The sequence below is a fragment of the Hakea prostrata genome, chromosome 9, assembly GCF_041222555.1.
Source record: "Hakea prostrata isolate BN-2017 chromosome 9, UWA_Hpros_2, whole genome shotgun sequence".
In the NCBI taxonomy this organism is placed as follows: domain Eukaryota; kingdom Viridiplantae; phylum Streptophyta; class Magnoliopsida; order Proteales; family Proteaceae; genus Hakea; species Hakea prostrata.
The window spans coordinates 24,003,589-24,017,216 of NC_142608.1; positions in this window are offsets into that span (position 1 = coordinate 24,003,589).

Genomic DNA, 13,628 nt, shown 5'->3' on the forward strand with positions numbered 1-13,628 from the left:
TTCTTCAACCGGTCAACTTCAGAATTGGCCTTCGCCAAATTTTCTTCACAGGTCTGCAGCAAGGAGCCACTAGGACTGACTCGGCTCAATGCCTCCATGTGTTGATAAAAGCTCAACACAGAATTCCTGGAAAGGCAGGAGAATTATCAAAAAATCCCATGAGAGATTACAAAGCAAGTAGTGAAAAACTCAAGAAAAGTAATACCTCGTGGAAAGACGAACCAGAGTGTCGTCTTGCAGGGTTTTGAAGGCCTGCCAATCGGTAGGCATAAGGCTGAGAGAGCTCCATTCAGCAGCCTTCTCGTGGTCCTGCGTGACTCGGTCTATCTCCATCAACGACCACTGAGGGACGAAGATCTCCTCAGAATCCTTATTCTTCTTGGATTTTTTCGGGGCATAAACATCGACCGAGTCATGCTTCCTTTTGGTTTGAATGGGAGAGGGGGCCTCAACCTCTTCCACCATTGGTTTCTTCCCTCTCCCCGAAGCCTCAACCACTGGCTTCAAGTTTTTAATACCCTTGTAAGAAGGGTCTGGAGGAGGCTTAGAAGCCACTTGTTCTACAGTCAATGCTCGAGGAGACCGTTGCTCTGCAGTCACAACGGCCTTAGCAGCCTCCACCCAAAGGTTGTCTGGATTCATTCTTGGAGGCACTACAAAGAAAGATGAAAGTCAGCAAGTTGAAAAAGTTCGGCAGACATTCAAGAAAATGAAATGTGGCAGTTAGAAAGCTCACATTGAGCCAGCCCCCAGTATTGAAGAATGGAGTTGTATTCCATCTTATATCCATGTATCTCTTGATACCATGGAATTGACTTGATCTTCCTGACAGCAGCTCTGTCTTCTTTGGATAGTTGAGGGACACGTTTGCCCTCAGAGTATGAAGTGTACAGTTTCCAGGTGGTCGGGAAGTTAAGATCTGATTGAGGTGCTCAGCAGAAAAAATACCGCTTGCGCCACCCTTTGTGATTGGAAGGGCAGGTTCCCCTGGCAAGAATGCTGCCGGACCAGTCAAGCTCAACTTTGTTGCGCTTGGAAGCACAACCCAGCCAAGAGGATGGGAAAGAGAAAGAACATGAAAATGTACAAAAAGAGGAAGAGAAGGTATGATGCTGAGTTCAAAACATAAACCCAAGAAGCCGACGATGAGACGCCAGCTATTGGGAAGAAGCATTTCGAGACAAATGTCCCAATGATTCAGAACAACAGAAAACAAAGTATTGAAGAAGGGAAAGAGAACTCCTCTTTCCAGAGTATCTATATACAGGGAAAATTCGCCAGGAAGGATCAAATCAACCCTCTCATCAGAAGTGGGAGCCCTAAGATGGTACGAGGAAGGAAAGTCGAAGCGTTGGATGGCTAAAGGAAGGTTTTCCTCAGTAAAGGAGGAAGCAACAAAACTAGGTCCATCAGTGGACTTGATAGGTTGTTTGGACTACCCAGAGGATTCGGCAGTCACCTTCGAAGTCCTGGATGGTCCAGACTCAGGAAGGGCAGAAGAATCCTCAGCATTTTCTTCTGCTTTTCTCTGTTGGCTAACTTCTGCGAAGTCACGCTAGAGAGCAGTTAGGGTTTTCTTGTCGCTATCCGACTGCTTAGAGGGGACAGAGGCAAAGGCCTCATCGCCAGTATCGCCCTTACCGGCGCTAAGTCCAGGAGAAATTCAGAAGAAACCCTACCGCCGTCCATTACTAAAAAGTCTGATTGTGGTTTCTAGCAAGAAAAAAGAAACCTGGAGATGAAAGTAAAATTTGCAAAGGAGTCAGTAGACTTACTGAATCACTGAAGCAGAATGCTCGAGAGCTAGAAGATCGTTAGGGCGCAAAGAAGACGATGAGGTTTCAAAATTCCAGACAAAGAGAATGAAACCTACAAAGACAACGAACCGCTTTTAAGCACTTGCACGAGTGTTTGAGGACGTGTACGATCGAGATGGACTCAACATCAACGATCGCAATTTGGAGACGGTTCAAAAGTTTGAACTCACGAATCAAAAACAGGCATTCAGAAACTGTCGTTTCGATTTTGTGAGCAACGATAGTTTCGGCTACAGAGGACGCGTGGCGTCACCCCAACAAAAAGTGAAAATACTCACAATGCTCGAGGAAAAAGCGACACAGCCGCATTAAATGTGATATGACATTTAATGGGTTGAGGATTATGAAAAACTATTGTTCGACAGAGAACCAAGTTAAAAACCAAGCCCTCGGGATCGTCCGAACACTTGGTCTGGGGGGCTCATGATATGGAGAAAATATAACCGAACCTGGTTCAATCTTGGTTCGACCCTCGACTCCGGTCGGGACGAAAGGAATCGAGCCGGCTCCAAGAGATAGCTTACTGAGGAAGAAAACTAACTCAGTCACAAGCACGCCCTAATCCTCTACGATCGGAATAGGCTATTCAACAAAGAGACAGGTAGCAGCATTTGGCGGCTGTCACTTATCGCTATTATATGGATAACTACCATATAACGATCGTATTATCAAAGGAGTTATCTACTAGTCCAACCTAGTAGGGATCTATCACTCAACGGATCTATCCGTTAAGATCTGACGACTATCCGAAGAAGGCTCAAATACATCCAACGAAGGAGATTCGAAGGTACACTCTATATAAGACATCACGTACTCACAAGGTAGAAGGACACATACAACTTGAATCGTATTCTCGTTATTCATTCTTTAGCTCTGTGCTCCAGCAGAGCCATTTGTGATTAAGTTCATCAACTGACTTAGCCTTCGGAGGTGGACTCCCGATCCCAGCCGGTCGGGCCACATCGACGTTCGTTTTTGCAGGTCATTCTCAAGAGATCTAAGGGCTGAGCAATTTTTGGACGCATTAGTGTAATATGATGAATTGAGATGTGATTGGATAAGTTTAATTTGGGATTGAGGAATGTCCTATTGACATTTCTGTCCTTGGACATCGGAGGGAATAGTATGGGATGTTCTCCGAACGTTTCCATCGACGCTTTCCCGGATTATTGGATGACATATATAGGACTTGTCTAGGTGTATGGCTAGGATGTCCTTGTCATATCAGACCCGAATCAGAAGGGTATTGAGACCGAGCGACCCGTGGTAGTAGTATGGTTTGATGGGCGCTCAAGACCGGTAACCAACTCGTGAGAGGACATAGATCATATTACGGATACCCAAAATGGGCCATTGTTGGTAGGGTTGCAAATAGTCAGACTTGGGCTCACGGGCGCTCGAAGATCGGTGAGTCATATCCGTGAGGGGACATGAGAGCTTTCCTTCTACTATTTGTGGATGACCAATGGGGTTGATGAGTCCAGTGAGTAATATCCTTGACTCTAGTGTGAAGGATACCAGAAAGGATCGCCCGGGGCGAGGAATGGACTTATCTGGATCTGACATGGTATGACTGAGTAGATGACTTGCATTGGGCTAGGCTTTATCATGACATGCGCCAATACTTATACCAATGGTGATGTGAGAGAGTGGTGACCTAAACCCCAGCCATGAAATTGTCCAAGATGGATGCAGGACCCAATTCACACTGAAGAACCCAAGTACCTGGATGGTTGAGGGAAGAGTGATTTGAGACCTACCCAAGGAAGTATGGTACTATGACTTAAAGCATGTCTACCATAGAGACCTAACATATGTAGAGTTAGAATCATAATTGCATCATTTGTCTCATGTTATGACTTGTATCATATGGTTTATGTATTATGGATTAACTACCTTGCTGAGTTCCTTTGAACTCATTCCTTTCTGTGCATTTGCTTTGTTAGACTATTCTACAGATGTTGAAGAGTCCGATGGCACGTCCTTCGAAGCACCCTCTGATGAGCCACACTACCCTCAGGGTAGTTGCTACTATGAAGATTATTGTGAGGGTACCGAAGAGGACTATGCTGTACACTAGGATTAGCTCGGCACTGGTGTTGGAGCAGCTGTATTGGACTACGGATATCTATACCTATGAGGATGTGTTTTATGTGACTGATGAAACATTTATTTAATATTACATTTTGGATTCTCCTTTAAAACCGGATCTGTAATTCAACTTTCTTGGATATATTCTTTTGATGGGATTTCTAAACTTAACTTGATTTTGCTACTTTCCGCTGCCATGTGAGAAAGTGACTTCTGATCACTCTCTCTCTATCATTTTGGTTTATATATATATATATATATATATATATATATCTTGGTATCATCTTTATTCCGCACTCTGGTGGTCTGTTTTATCTTATTCTTGATTCTTTATTGTTGGAAAATGCCAAGTCAGCATTTGCCACATCAGTCTCAAATCAGTTTTGATGATGACAAACACTCTACTAATGTTTCCATAAAGATATGTTTTTTTCCAGCTCATCACTGCAGAAAATCTCGATGTAAATATCCGGTTCAAAGAAAATTCCGGAGAGTCAAGCTCAAGATCAAACCATCTTAGACAATGAACCAAAGTCAAGAGGAGAGCATCAAGATCACTGATCAAGATTAAGTCAAAGACCAAGTCAAAGATCAAGACTTAGGCTAAATCAGGGCTTAGGACACCTTTGCATACACACACATGTAAATATATCCATAATATGTAGTTCATGTTACTAGAGTGACCTAGGACGTGTTAGTAAGGTGTACAGCGCTTAGGATTGTCAAAACGATCTAAAAATCCAAGCCATATCCCAGCCCAAAGTTGTTTAGAAAAACAGAGCCCAGACGGATGTCCATCTGAGCAGACGGACGTCCGTCTGTTTTCAGAACTCTGTTTCTCGAAACAACGAAGGTCGACGGAATTTCCGGCGCGGATGCCCGATCTCCGTCTGAACGGAAAACCGTCTGAGCAGACGGACGTCCGTCTGTTTTCATAACTCTGTTTCTCGAAACAACGAGAAGGCCGAGACGGATGCCCGGTGCCCGAGCCAAACTAGGCCAGACGGATGACCGTCTGGGGCGGACGGACGTCCGTCTGGCCCGATTTGACTATAACGGCTAGTTTAAGGAGAATATCTTCTCACATTTGTTTGTAACGGATACCTTTGAGACGGATGACCGTCTGGGCAGACGGACGTCCGTCTGGAACAAAATCTCGCAAAGATTTTATATCCGTTGGGGAAATGGGGAAAGCAGTAACTTGGGGTCTATAAAAGCCCAACCATCCCCATTTGAGAATTATCCTTCTCCCCCATCTAGCACATATTCACTCACAAAGTGAAAAAGCAAAGTTTTGGTGTTTTTAGCATTTTTCCTGTCCTCCCAACTCCGGTTAACTTTGAAGGATATTCCAAAGTTGAAGCTTTCACTAAAGCAAAGTCTGGAGATATTGAAACCGTTGAAGTATATTGACTCTTGGTTTATTCATTACATCACTTGCACTCAAAGGGTAAAGGGTTACTCTCTTTTGATAGGTAATATCTAATACTTCTCGTATTGTGAATTGGTTATTTTAATTCTAGTCTAGGTTGATTAGAATTCATTGTATTGGATACTTTTGTCCGTAAACGAAGATTGTATTGGATACTCTTGTCCGTGAACGAAGATTGTAAAGGGTACTCTTGCCCCGAAACGAAGATTGTAAGGGTTTGTTTCTCTACCCACTATATTGAAAGAGATCCGTTAGTGGAAATACTCTCTTGAGACTAAGAGAGGAGTGGACGTAGACTCGTAGAGTCGAACCACTATAAATTCTGTGTTTGTAATTGCTGTTTGTCATTAGATTTCATCTTGAACTGTCATCTCATTTTGAAATTGTAACTAAACCAGAAAATTGGTATAAATCACTAGGTACAACCTAATCACCCCCCCTCTAGGTTGCACTAACAATTGGTATCAGAGCGGGAGCTCAAATCGGGATTAAAATTAATCTCAAAAAGAGTAAAAGATCATGGCATCATTGTCTAACCAATTCTCCTCAAGACCCGAAGGTTTAAATACCTCTAGACCTCCATATTTCGATGGAGAAGGGTTTGCTTATTGGAAGAATAGATTTGAAGATTTTGTTTGTGCTATTGATATAGATGTTTGGGATATAATTGTGTATGGACCAAATGAGATTACCAAACTTGATAAAGATGGTAACAAAGTCCCAAAACCAAGGATTGAATGGGATGGAATTGATAAAATTAAATCCCAAGCAAATCACAAGGCAAAAATGTTCCTACAATGTGCTTTGAGTGAAAAAGTATACAATAGGTGTGGTACTTGCAAGAATACAAAGGAAGTTTATGAAAAATTAATAGTTACATATGAAGGAACAAACCAAATAAAAAAAGATAAATTTGGATGTTATATGCTTCAATATGAAAATTTCAAGATGTTAGATAATGAGGATATAACTTCTTTGTTTACTAGATTTTCTAACATTATAAATAAGTTGCATAGTCTTGGCAAGGAATTTGCAAATGAAGATGTGACAAGAAGAATCCTACGAGCACTTCCACCATCTTGGAGACCCAAGAAAATAGCAATTCAAGAAGTGGGAAATCTAGAACATATCACACTTGATGAGCTCATGGGATCTCTACTTGCACATGAGGCAGAACTTGAAGAAGACAAGAAGTATGAGGAAAGCCAGTCAAAAGAACAAAATAAGAAGTCCATCGCTCTTAAAAGTTCCATCAAAGACGATGAAAGCGATGAAGACAACAGTGACTCCGGCAGTGATATTGCTCTTATCACAAGAAAATTCAGGAAATTTCTAAAATGAAGAAAAGAACGGTTTCCATTCAAAGGACAAGGATCCAAAGAATTCAAAGGTAAAAGCTCATCAAAAGGTAAAATTTCATCTACTAACAATCAGGATGTTATTTGTTTTGAGTGTAGAAAACCAGGACACTTCAAAAATGAATGTCCTACCAAAGGGAAAAAGAAGGCTTACAAAGCCGAGGGATGCCGGACCCATTACCAACTGATGATGAGTGATTGAGACCTTCCTAAAGAAGTACGGTGCTATGACTTAAAGCATGTCTGCCAATAGAGACCAGCATACATAGAGTTAGATTCATTCATTCATTGCTTGTCTCATATCATATTGCATTTATGTTTGTTCTGAAATCCTGACATTTATGTTATTATGGATTTAACTGCCTTACTGAGTTTCTTTGAAACTCATTCCTTTATTGTACAATGTTTGTTAGACTATTCTGCAGGTACTGAATACTATGACGGTCCCTATGAAGAAGCGCAAGGCGAAGAGGCATATCTCCAGGAAGGTGATTGCGGTTACAACAATTACACTGAAGATCCCGCGAGTGGTTATGCTCCGTACGATGCTTAGTCCGACCATTGAGTGGAAGCGCCCTTGTGCTGTTTATGAGATTTACACTTATAGGGATGTTGTCTATAAAGTGGAGAACAATTTAGTTACCCATTGTACTTGCTACTGGGATTAGATTTTGTCTAGTTTATTCTCTTTTAGAGCTACTTTTCCGCTGGTTGTAGAGTGGGATTTTGCCTCACTTTACCTATCTGTTTTTGACATTCTGACTATATCTAGTACTCTGATTTATATATGATTCATACTTTCCTTATTGGATCTATGGTTTATCTTCCGCACTTTTATTATGATTGTTCATGATTATGTTATTGTTTATGTGGGAGGTTGATTACTCGATACCTGATCTTCGGGCTGTGGATCACACTCTCGGGTATGCCAGATAGGGTACCGGCTGGGAGGATGTGACACATACAATTGGCGCCAGTAAACACTTTTAGGGTGCAATTGAATCAAACCTTTCCTTTCGCCCCAGACCATCACTACACTTAGGATTGACTCCTTTCCCGATAATGCCCTTTTAGGTCGAATCAATCATGACCATAGGTAACACCCCAAAGTAGCCACATCAACCCTTCATTTCATGATGTAGTCGAAAGTCACTAAGAACACTAATGGACCATAAGGTTCAGGACTCACACAATGAAAGGAGCAAGGATCCATCCTCTCATTTCTAGTGATTGCTAAGCACACATAGTATGATATACGTGCTATGGTGGAGCACTCTATACACAATAGAATATATGTCCCTCTCAACACCATACAGGTCTTAGTCTAGTCGCAACCTCTTGCGCCTAACCCGAGTTTTTTTATTGTCGCCACCCTAGCACCACATAAAGTACTCGCACCTGGCTCCTATAGGCAACATGAATAGTGGGAACATTCATATTGATTCTCTTCAAAATAGAGAATCTCATCTTGATTCCAAATCAAGGCGACATCATGATTATGAATTGGCCTACACAAAGTCATTTACAATCCATCTCATCTCTGCTTGCCTCCAAGGCGCCAAAGGTGAATGGTCATGTGAGTGAGTCATTCTCTTGCTTATTGACATATCTAGTTTTATGCTAGAAGAACACAATCACACAGAAAGTGAATAAAATAATGCAGGAATGAACTCATATTACTCAATAATAAGAAAGTTTCAGTACAAAAGTAAGTCACAATCTACGCAAGCCTAAGGATTTTACATGAGAAATAAAAACATCCTTGGCTATAGGTTTTGTGAGAGGGTCAACTACCATCTGACTAGTAGATATGTGCTTAAGTACAACTTTCTTCCTTGATATAATGTCTCTAACAAAATGATATCCCAATTGTATATATTTGGTCTTCCCATGATACTTGGGGTCCTTGACATAGCTAAGAGTTGCCGTGCTATTATAGTAGACAAGGGTAGCCTCTTTGGATGTCATCACAAATCCAGTATGTCGTAGGAATCTCCTCAACCAAACAGCCTCTTGAACAGTAACTGAGCATTGCCACATACTCTGGTCGAGAGGGATATACAAGTCTACTTCTTGCTACACCACGAAAGGGCCCTGCCATTCAGCAAGAAAGCATATCCAGAGGTTGATTTGTGCTCATCAATGTTTCCAGCCCAGTTAACATCGCTATAGCCAACTAACCGCAAATCCAATCCTTGGAACACAACAATTAGTTACTCATTCCTCTAAGATATCTCAATATCCTCTTGACTGTTCTCCAGTGCTCTATGCCTGGGTTTCATTAGTACCGACTAACCAAACCCACTACATAACAAATATCTGGAATATGGAACTCTTTCCATCTTGGTTTTCTCCTCTGGAGTCTTAGGACCCATATCAAGGCTCAAATGCAAACCCTTCTCCACTGGAGTATCAATTGGTTTGCAATTGTACATTTGGTATCTAGTCAATATAGGTCTCTTAAGATAAACCCAGTAATCTATTTTGCCTATTTCTGACAATCTTGACACCAAGCACATAGCTTGCTTCACCCATGTCCTTCATATCAAATACGGAGGGCAACCATTTCTTAATGGTTTCCAATAGCTCCTTGCTATTTCTAGCTATGAGTATGTCATCTACGTACAGTGTCAGAATGACATAATTACTATCAGATCTCTTGGTGTAAACACAATGGTTTCCTCAAGCATGGAAAACCCATTTTCTATCATAGCTTTGTGGAAGCGCACATTCCATTGTCTAGATGCTTGCTTTAAGCCATATATGGACTTCTTAAGTTGCACACTTTGCGCTCAAGTCCATTAGCTTCAAAGCCTTGAGGTTGATCCATATAGATTTCTTCTTCAAGTTCTCCATTGAGAAAAGCAATTTTTACATCCATCTGATAAAGATCCAAGTTCAACTGAGTACCAATGGCTAGTATAAGGCTGATGGAGGCAAATCTCACCACAGGGGAAAAAGTCTCCCCATAATCAATGCCCTCTCGCTGGGTGTAACCCTTAGCCACTAAATGAGCCTTGAATCTCTCAATAGATCCATCCACCTTTCTCTTGATCTTGAGAACCCACTTGTTTCCAATTGCCTTTCGGCCCTGCGGTATATTAACCAAGTCCCAGACATGATTAACTTTCATTGACTCCAACTCTTCCTTTATTGCTTTCAACCATTCCTTTGAGCTTGTCCCCGCAAGAGCTTCCTGCACGCTCTTCGGTTCATGCTCATCGACTGGAGCCATCTCATAGTCTATCTCTTTAGGAGTTACCATGTAAGCTTAATCCTCTATGTTGAAACATCGACGAGGAACTAGCCCACGCCCACTACGGCGCAAGTGTATGTTAGATTGCTCACCTTCTAACGTAGCTACCACATCTGCACTCCCACTCCCACTAAGATCTTTTGGATGAATCCCAGGTTCATTATCCAGAGTTTGAATCCCTAGAGTGACAAGTTCATTATCTTGTATCTCAAAGAATTCCGATGATTCTTTATTAACTCCTGAAAGGGATGGAAAATCATTCTCGAAGAATGTTGCATCCCTAGACTCAAGTTATGTTCTCCTCTCACTCTCATCTAGACCAATGATGACATGTCCCTTCGAGAGTTCAGAATATCTTACAAAGATACAATTTCTTCCTCTGGGTCCAAGCTTCCCATATTGGTGAGATGTAGAATAATATACGTTGCACATCCCCATGCGTGCAAGTAACTCAAATATGGCTTCCTTCCGGTCCACAACTCATATGGTGTGGAAGGAACCGATTTGGTTGGAACTCAGTTGAAGATATAGGCCTCAGTCAGCAAAGCATCTCCCCAATAAGAGATGGGTAGGTTTGTCTGCGCCATCATGGATCTCACCATGTCTAGCAAGGTTCTATTCCTCCTCTCAACAACCCCATTTTGCTGTAGGGTCCTTGGAATAGTAAGTTGCCTAGATATCCCCTTTTCATCACACAACCCTTTAAACATGTCGGAGATATACTCTCTACCTCTATCCGTTCTAAGAGTTTTAATCATTTTATCTAACTGATTCTACTAAGCTCATGAATTTCTTAAAATATTTTAGAGCTTTTGACTTATGAGAAATTAGACAAATATGACCATACCGTGTATAGTCATCTATGAATGTGATAAAATAAGCATGTCCTTTTCTAGTATGCACATTCATGGGTCCACATACATTTGAATGAATAAGTGCTAGAGGAAGAGAGGCTTTTAAAGCCTTTTTGAATGGTTTTCTAGTTACTTTTCCTACTAGACATGACTCATAGGTTGGTAAATCGGATAGTGAACCTTGGCCTAAGAGACCTTCTCTTGCCAACCTATTCATCCTATTTGAGCCAATATGGCCAAATCTAGCATGCCATATATTAGAATCAATACACATAGTATTTTGGCAAACAGAAGCATTACTAGAATTAGATAAATTATCAATTGTATCCAATACAATAAAACCATTCTGAAGAAAACCATAACCATAAACTATATCACTTAGATACAAAACCAAAGAATTGTTCTCAAATACAACTCTAAAACCATGTCCCACAAGAAAAATAACATAAACAATATTCCGCCGAATGTCTGGAGCATACAGCACATCATGGAGTAATAGCGTCCGGCCACCTCGCAAAACTAATTTGCATGTGCCTATGCCATGAACCTCCACACTTGAGCTATTCCCCATCGTTATTCTCCTGCTTCCTCTTAGAATACGACAGTATTCCACAAAGCTTGAGCGTTCCCTTGTTATGTGTTCTGTCGCACCTGAATCAACAATCCACAAAGGATTTAGTTCAGCAAGCATAGTAGAACTTGTTACATAACATGATGAGGTATAACACACAGTACATACCTCATGCTCAGTGCAATCACGAGTAAAATGACCAGGCTTTCGGCAGTTGAAGCAAATCAAAGGTGATTTCTTCTTGCCAGCTCTAGTCCCTCTTGAACGCTTGGGGACATTCTTATTTCTGTTCCCACCTTGGTTGCTTTGCCTAGACCACTGAAGTTGAACTTTCTCTCTCTTGCGCTTAGAGCTTGCACCCTTACTAGTGCTAGCTTCAGTATCAAGTACTTCAATTTGAGGGCATCGGCCAACATCCGATCCTCCTCTAACTCAAGGTGTTTGGCAGCTTGATCAAAAATCTTGACATCATCAACATGAGTCAAGAAGATCTTCATATGCTCCCAAGTCTTTAGCAATGACCTGATGACTGCAGAGACTTGTTCATCATCAGTCTTTTGGTGCCCACATGCGCTCAACTCACTAATCATGTTGGACATGATGGTTATATGCTGTCTCATGGTGTGACCCTGACGCATCTTATAACTGTCAAAAGTGAGTCCGAGCTAGCAGCCTCTTGTAGTGGAAGTCCCTCCATATTGGAACTTCACAGCCTCTGACAAAGACTTTGCAGTCATATGTTTCTCAAACCGAAGCATCAGGTCATCTCTCATGGAGCTTAGGATAGTAATCCTAGCTACCCAGTCTTTCCTCTTCTAGGCATTGTAAAGCTCAAGGTCTCTATGATGTTGTGCAATGGTACCTTCCTCAAGTGGGGACATGGTCTGGTTTTTGGTTTTCAGCATATCCTGCTCTTCCAGGAGATATTGCACCTTTCGGTGCCAGAGGTCATAATTCCTTTCATTCAATTTATCTTCTTTCGTGAGGTCAGCAACTATGCTCTTTGTAGCAGCCATTATACTGGAGACAATATATACAATGATGAGTTCAACTATTCTAGCAAAAAACAAAACACAAACAATAACAAATCCCACTGGCATAATCAACCTATGGGATAACCATTTAAACCAAAAGAGATGCTAATAAACATTCAATCAAATTCTTATGCAAACCCACATAGACTTATACACTAGTTTCATTCTATGCTAGAAACATGATTAATAGAATAAAACAATTTTAATAAAATAAAATATCCAATCATGTTTATGCTATGAGGTGGTTCACACAGAACGCTTTTACCTCATTAGCTCCCACTAAGCCCTATTAGGCCCTCAATGCCCAAACATCACACAGATTGTAGGGCCACTGGTGTTCAGTAAGTTAGAAACACATTCAGAACTGGGCAAACTCTCAAACGGATTCTGAGAAGGATCGCCGTCTAACAATCCATCTAAGACGGATTCTGAGACAGCTCACCGTCTGACAATCCGTCTGAGACGGATTCTGAGACAACTCACCGTCTGAGAGTCTGTCTGCCTAGAAGGACTGCCGTCTCACCAGACGAACTTTCCATCTGGTCCACTGTGATCAGACGGATTTTGAGACGGCTCACCGTCTGGGAGTCTGTTTGCTCAGATGGATTGTCATCTCATTGGACGGACTTTCCGTCTGGTCCAGTGTGATCAGACGAACTCTGAGACGGATCCCCATCTGACAATCCGTCTGAAACAGATTCTGAGAAGGCTCACTGTCTAGGAGTTCGTCTAGTCCCCAGTGACCAAATGAATGTCTTTTCCCTTTGAACGAATTTCAGTTCCACAGAACATTAAAAAGAAAAAGAAAAAAAAATGAAGATTTTTCTCCCAAAAATTCATCCAAAATATGCATGGAAAAATTCAATAAACATTGAACAAAAACATTTATCATGGATCATCAATGCATGTAATTTTTTTTCTTAAGGGAAATCAAAGGATCCTCCCACTCGGATCCGAGCAAAAAATATTGGTCTCTAAAAACCCTCTCAACTTTCCCATAGGTTTCCTATTAAACCTTAGATCCTCACATTGGATCCATTCAATAAAAATAAACAATAGGGAGGAATCGAGAATCGTGGGAGCTATGGCTTTGACGCTAATGTAGGATATTAATTTCATATATCTCAATTTAATTAATTAATAGGGAAAAGATCCTTACTTGGATTCGCTTTCCTGAGTATAGAATTACCACAGCGGAAGTAATCTGAATTCCAC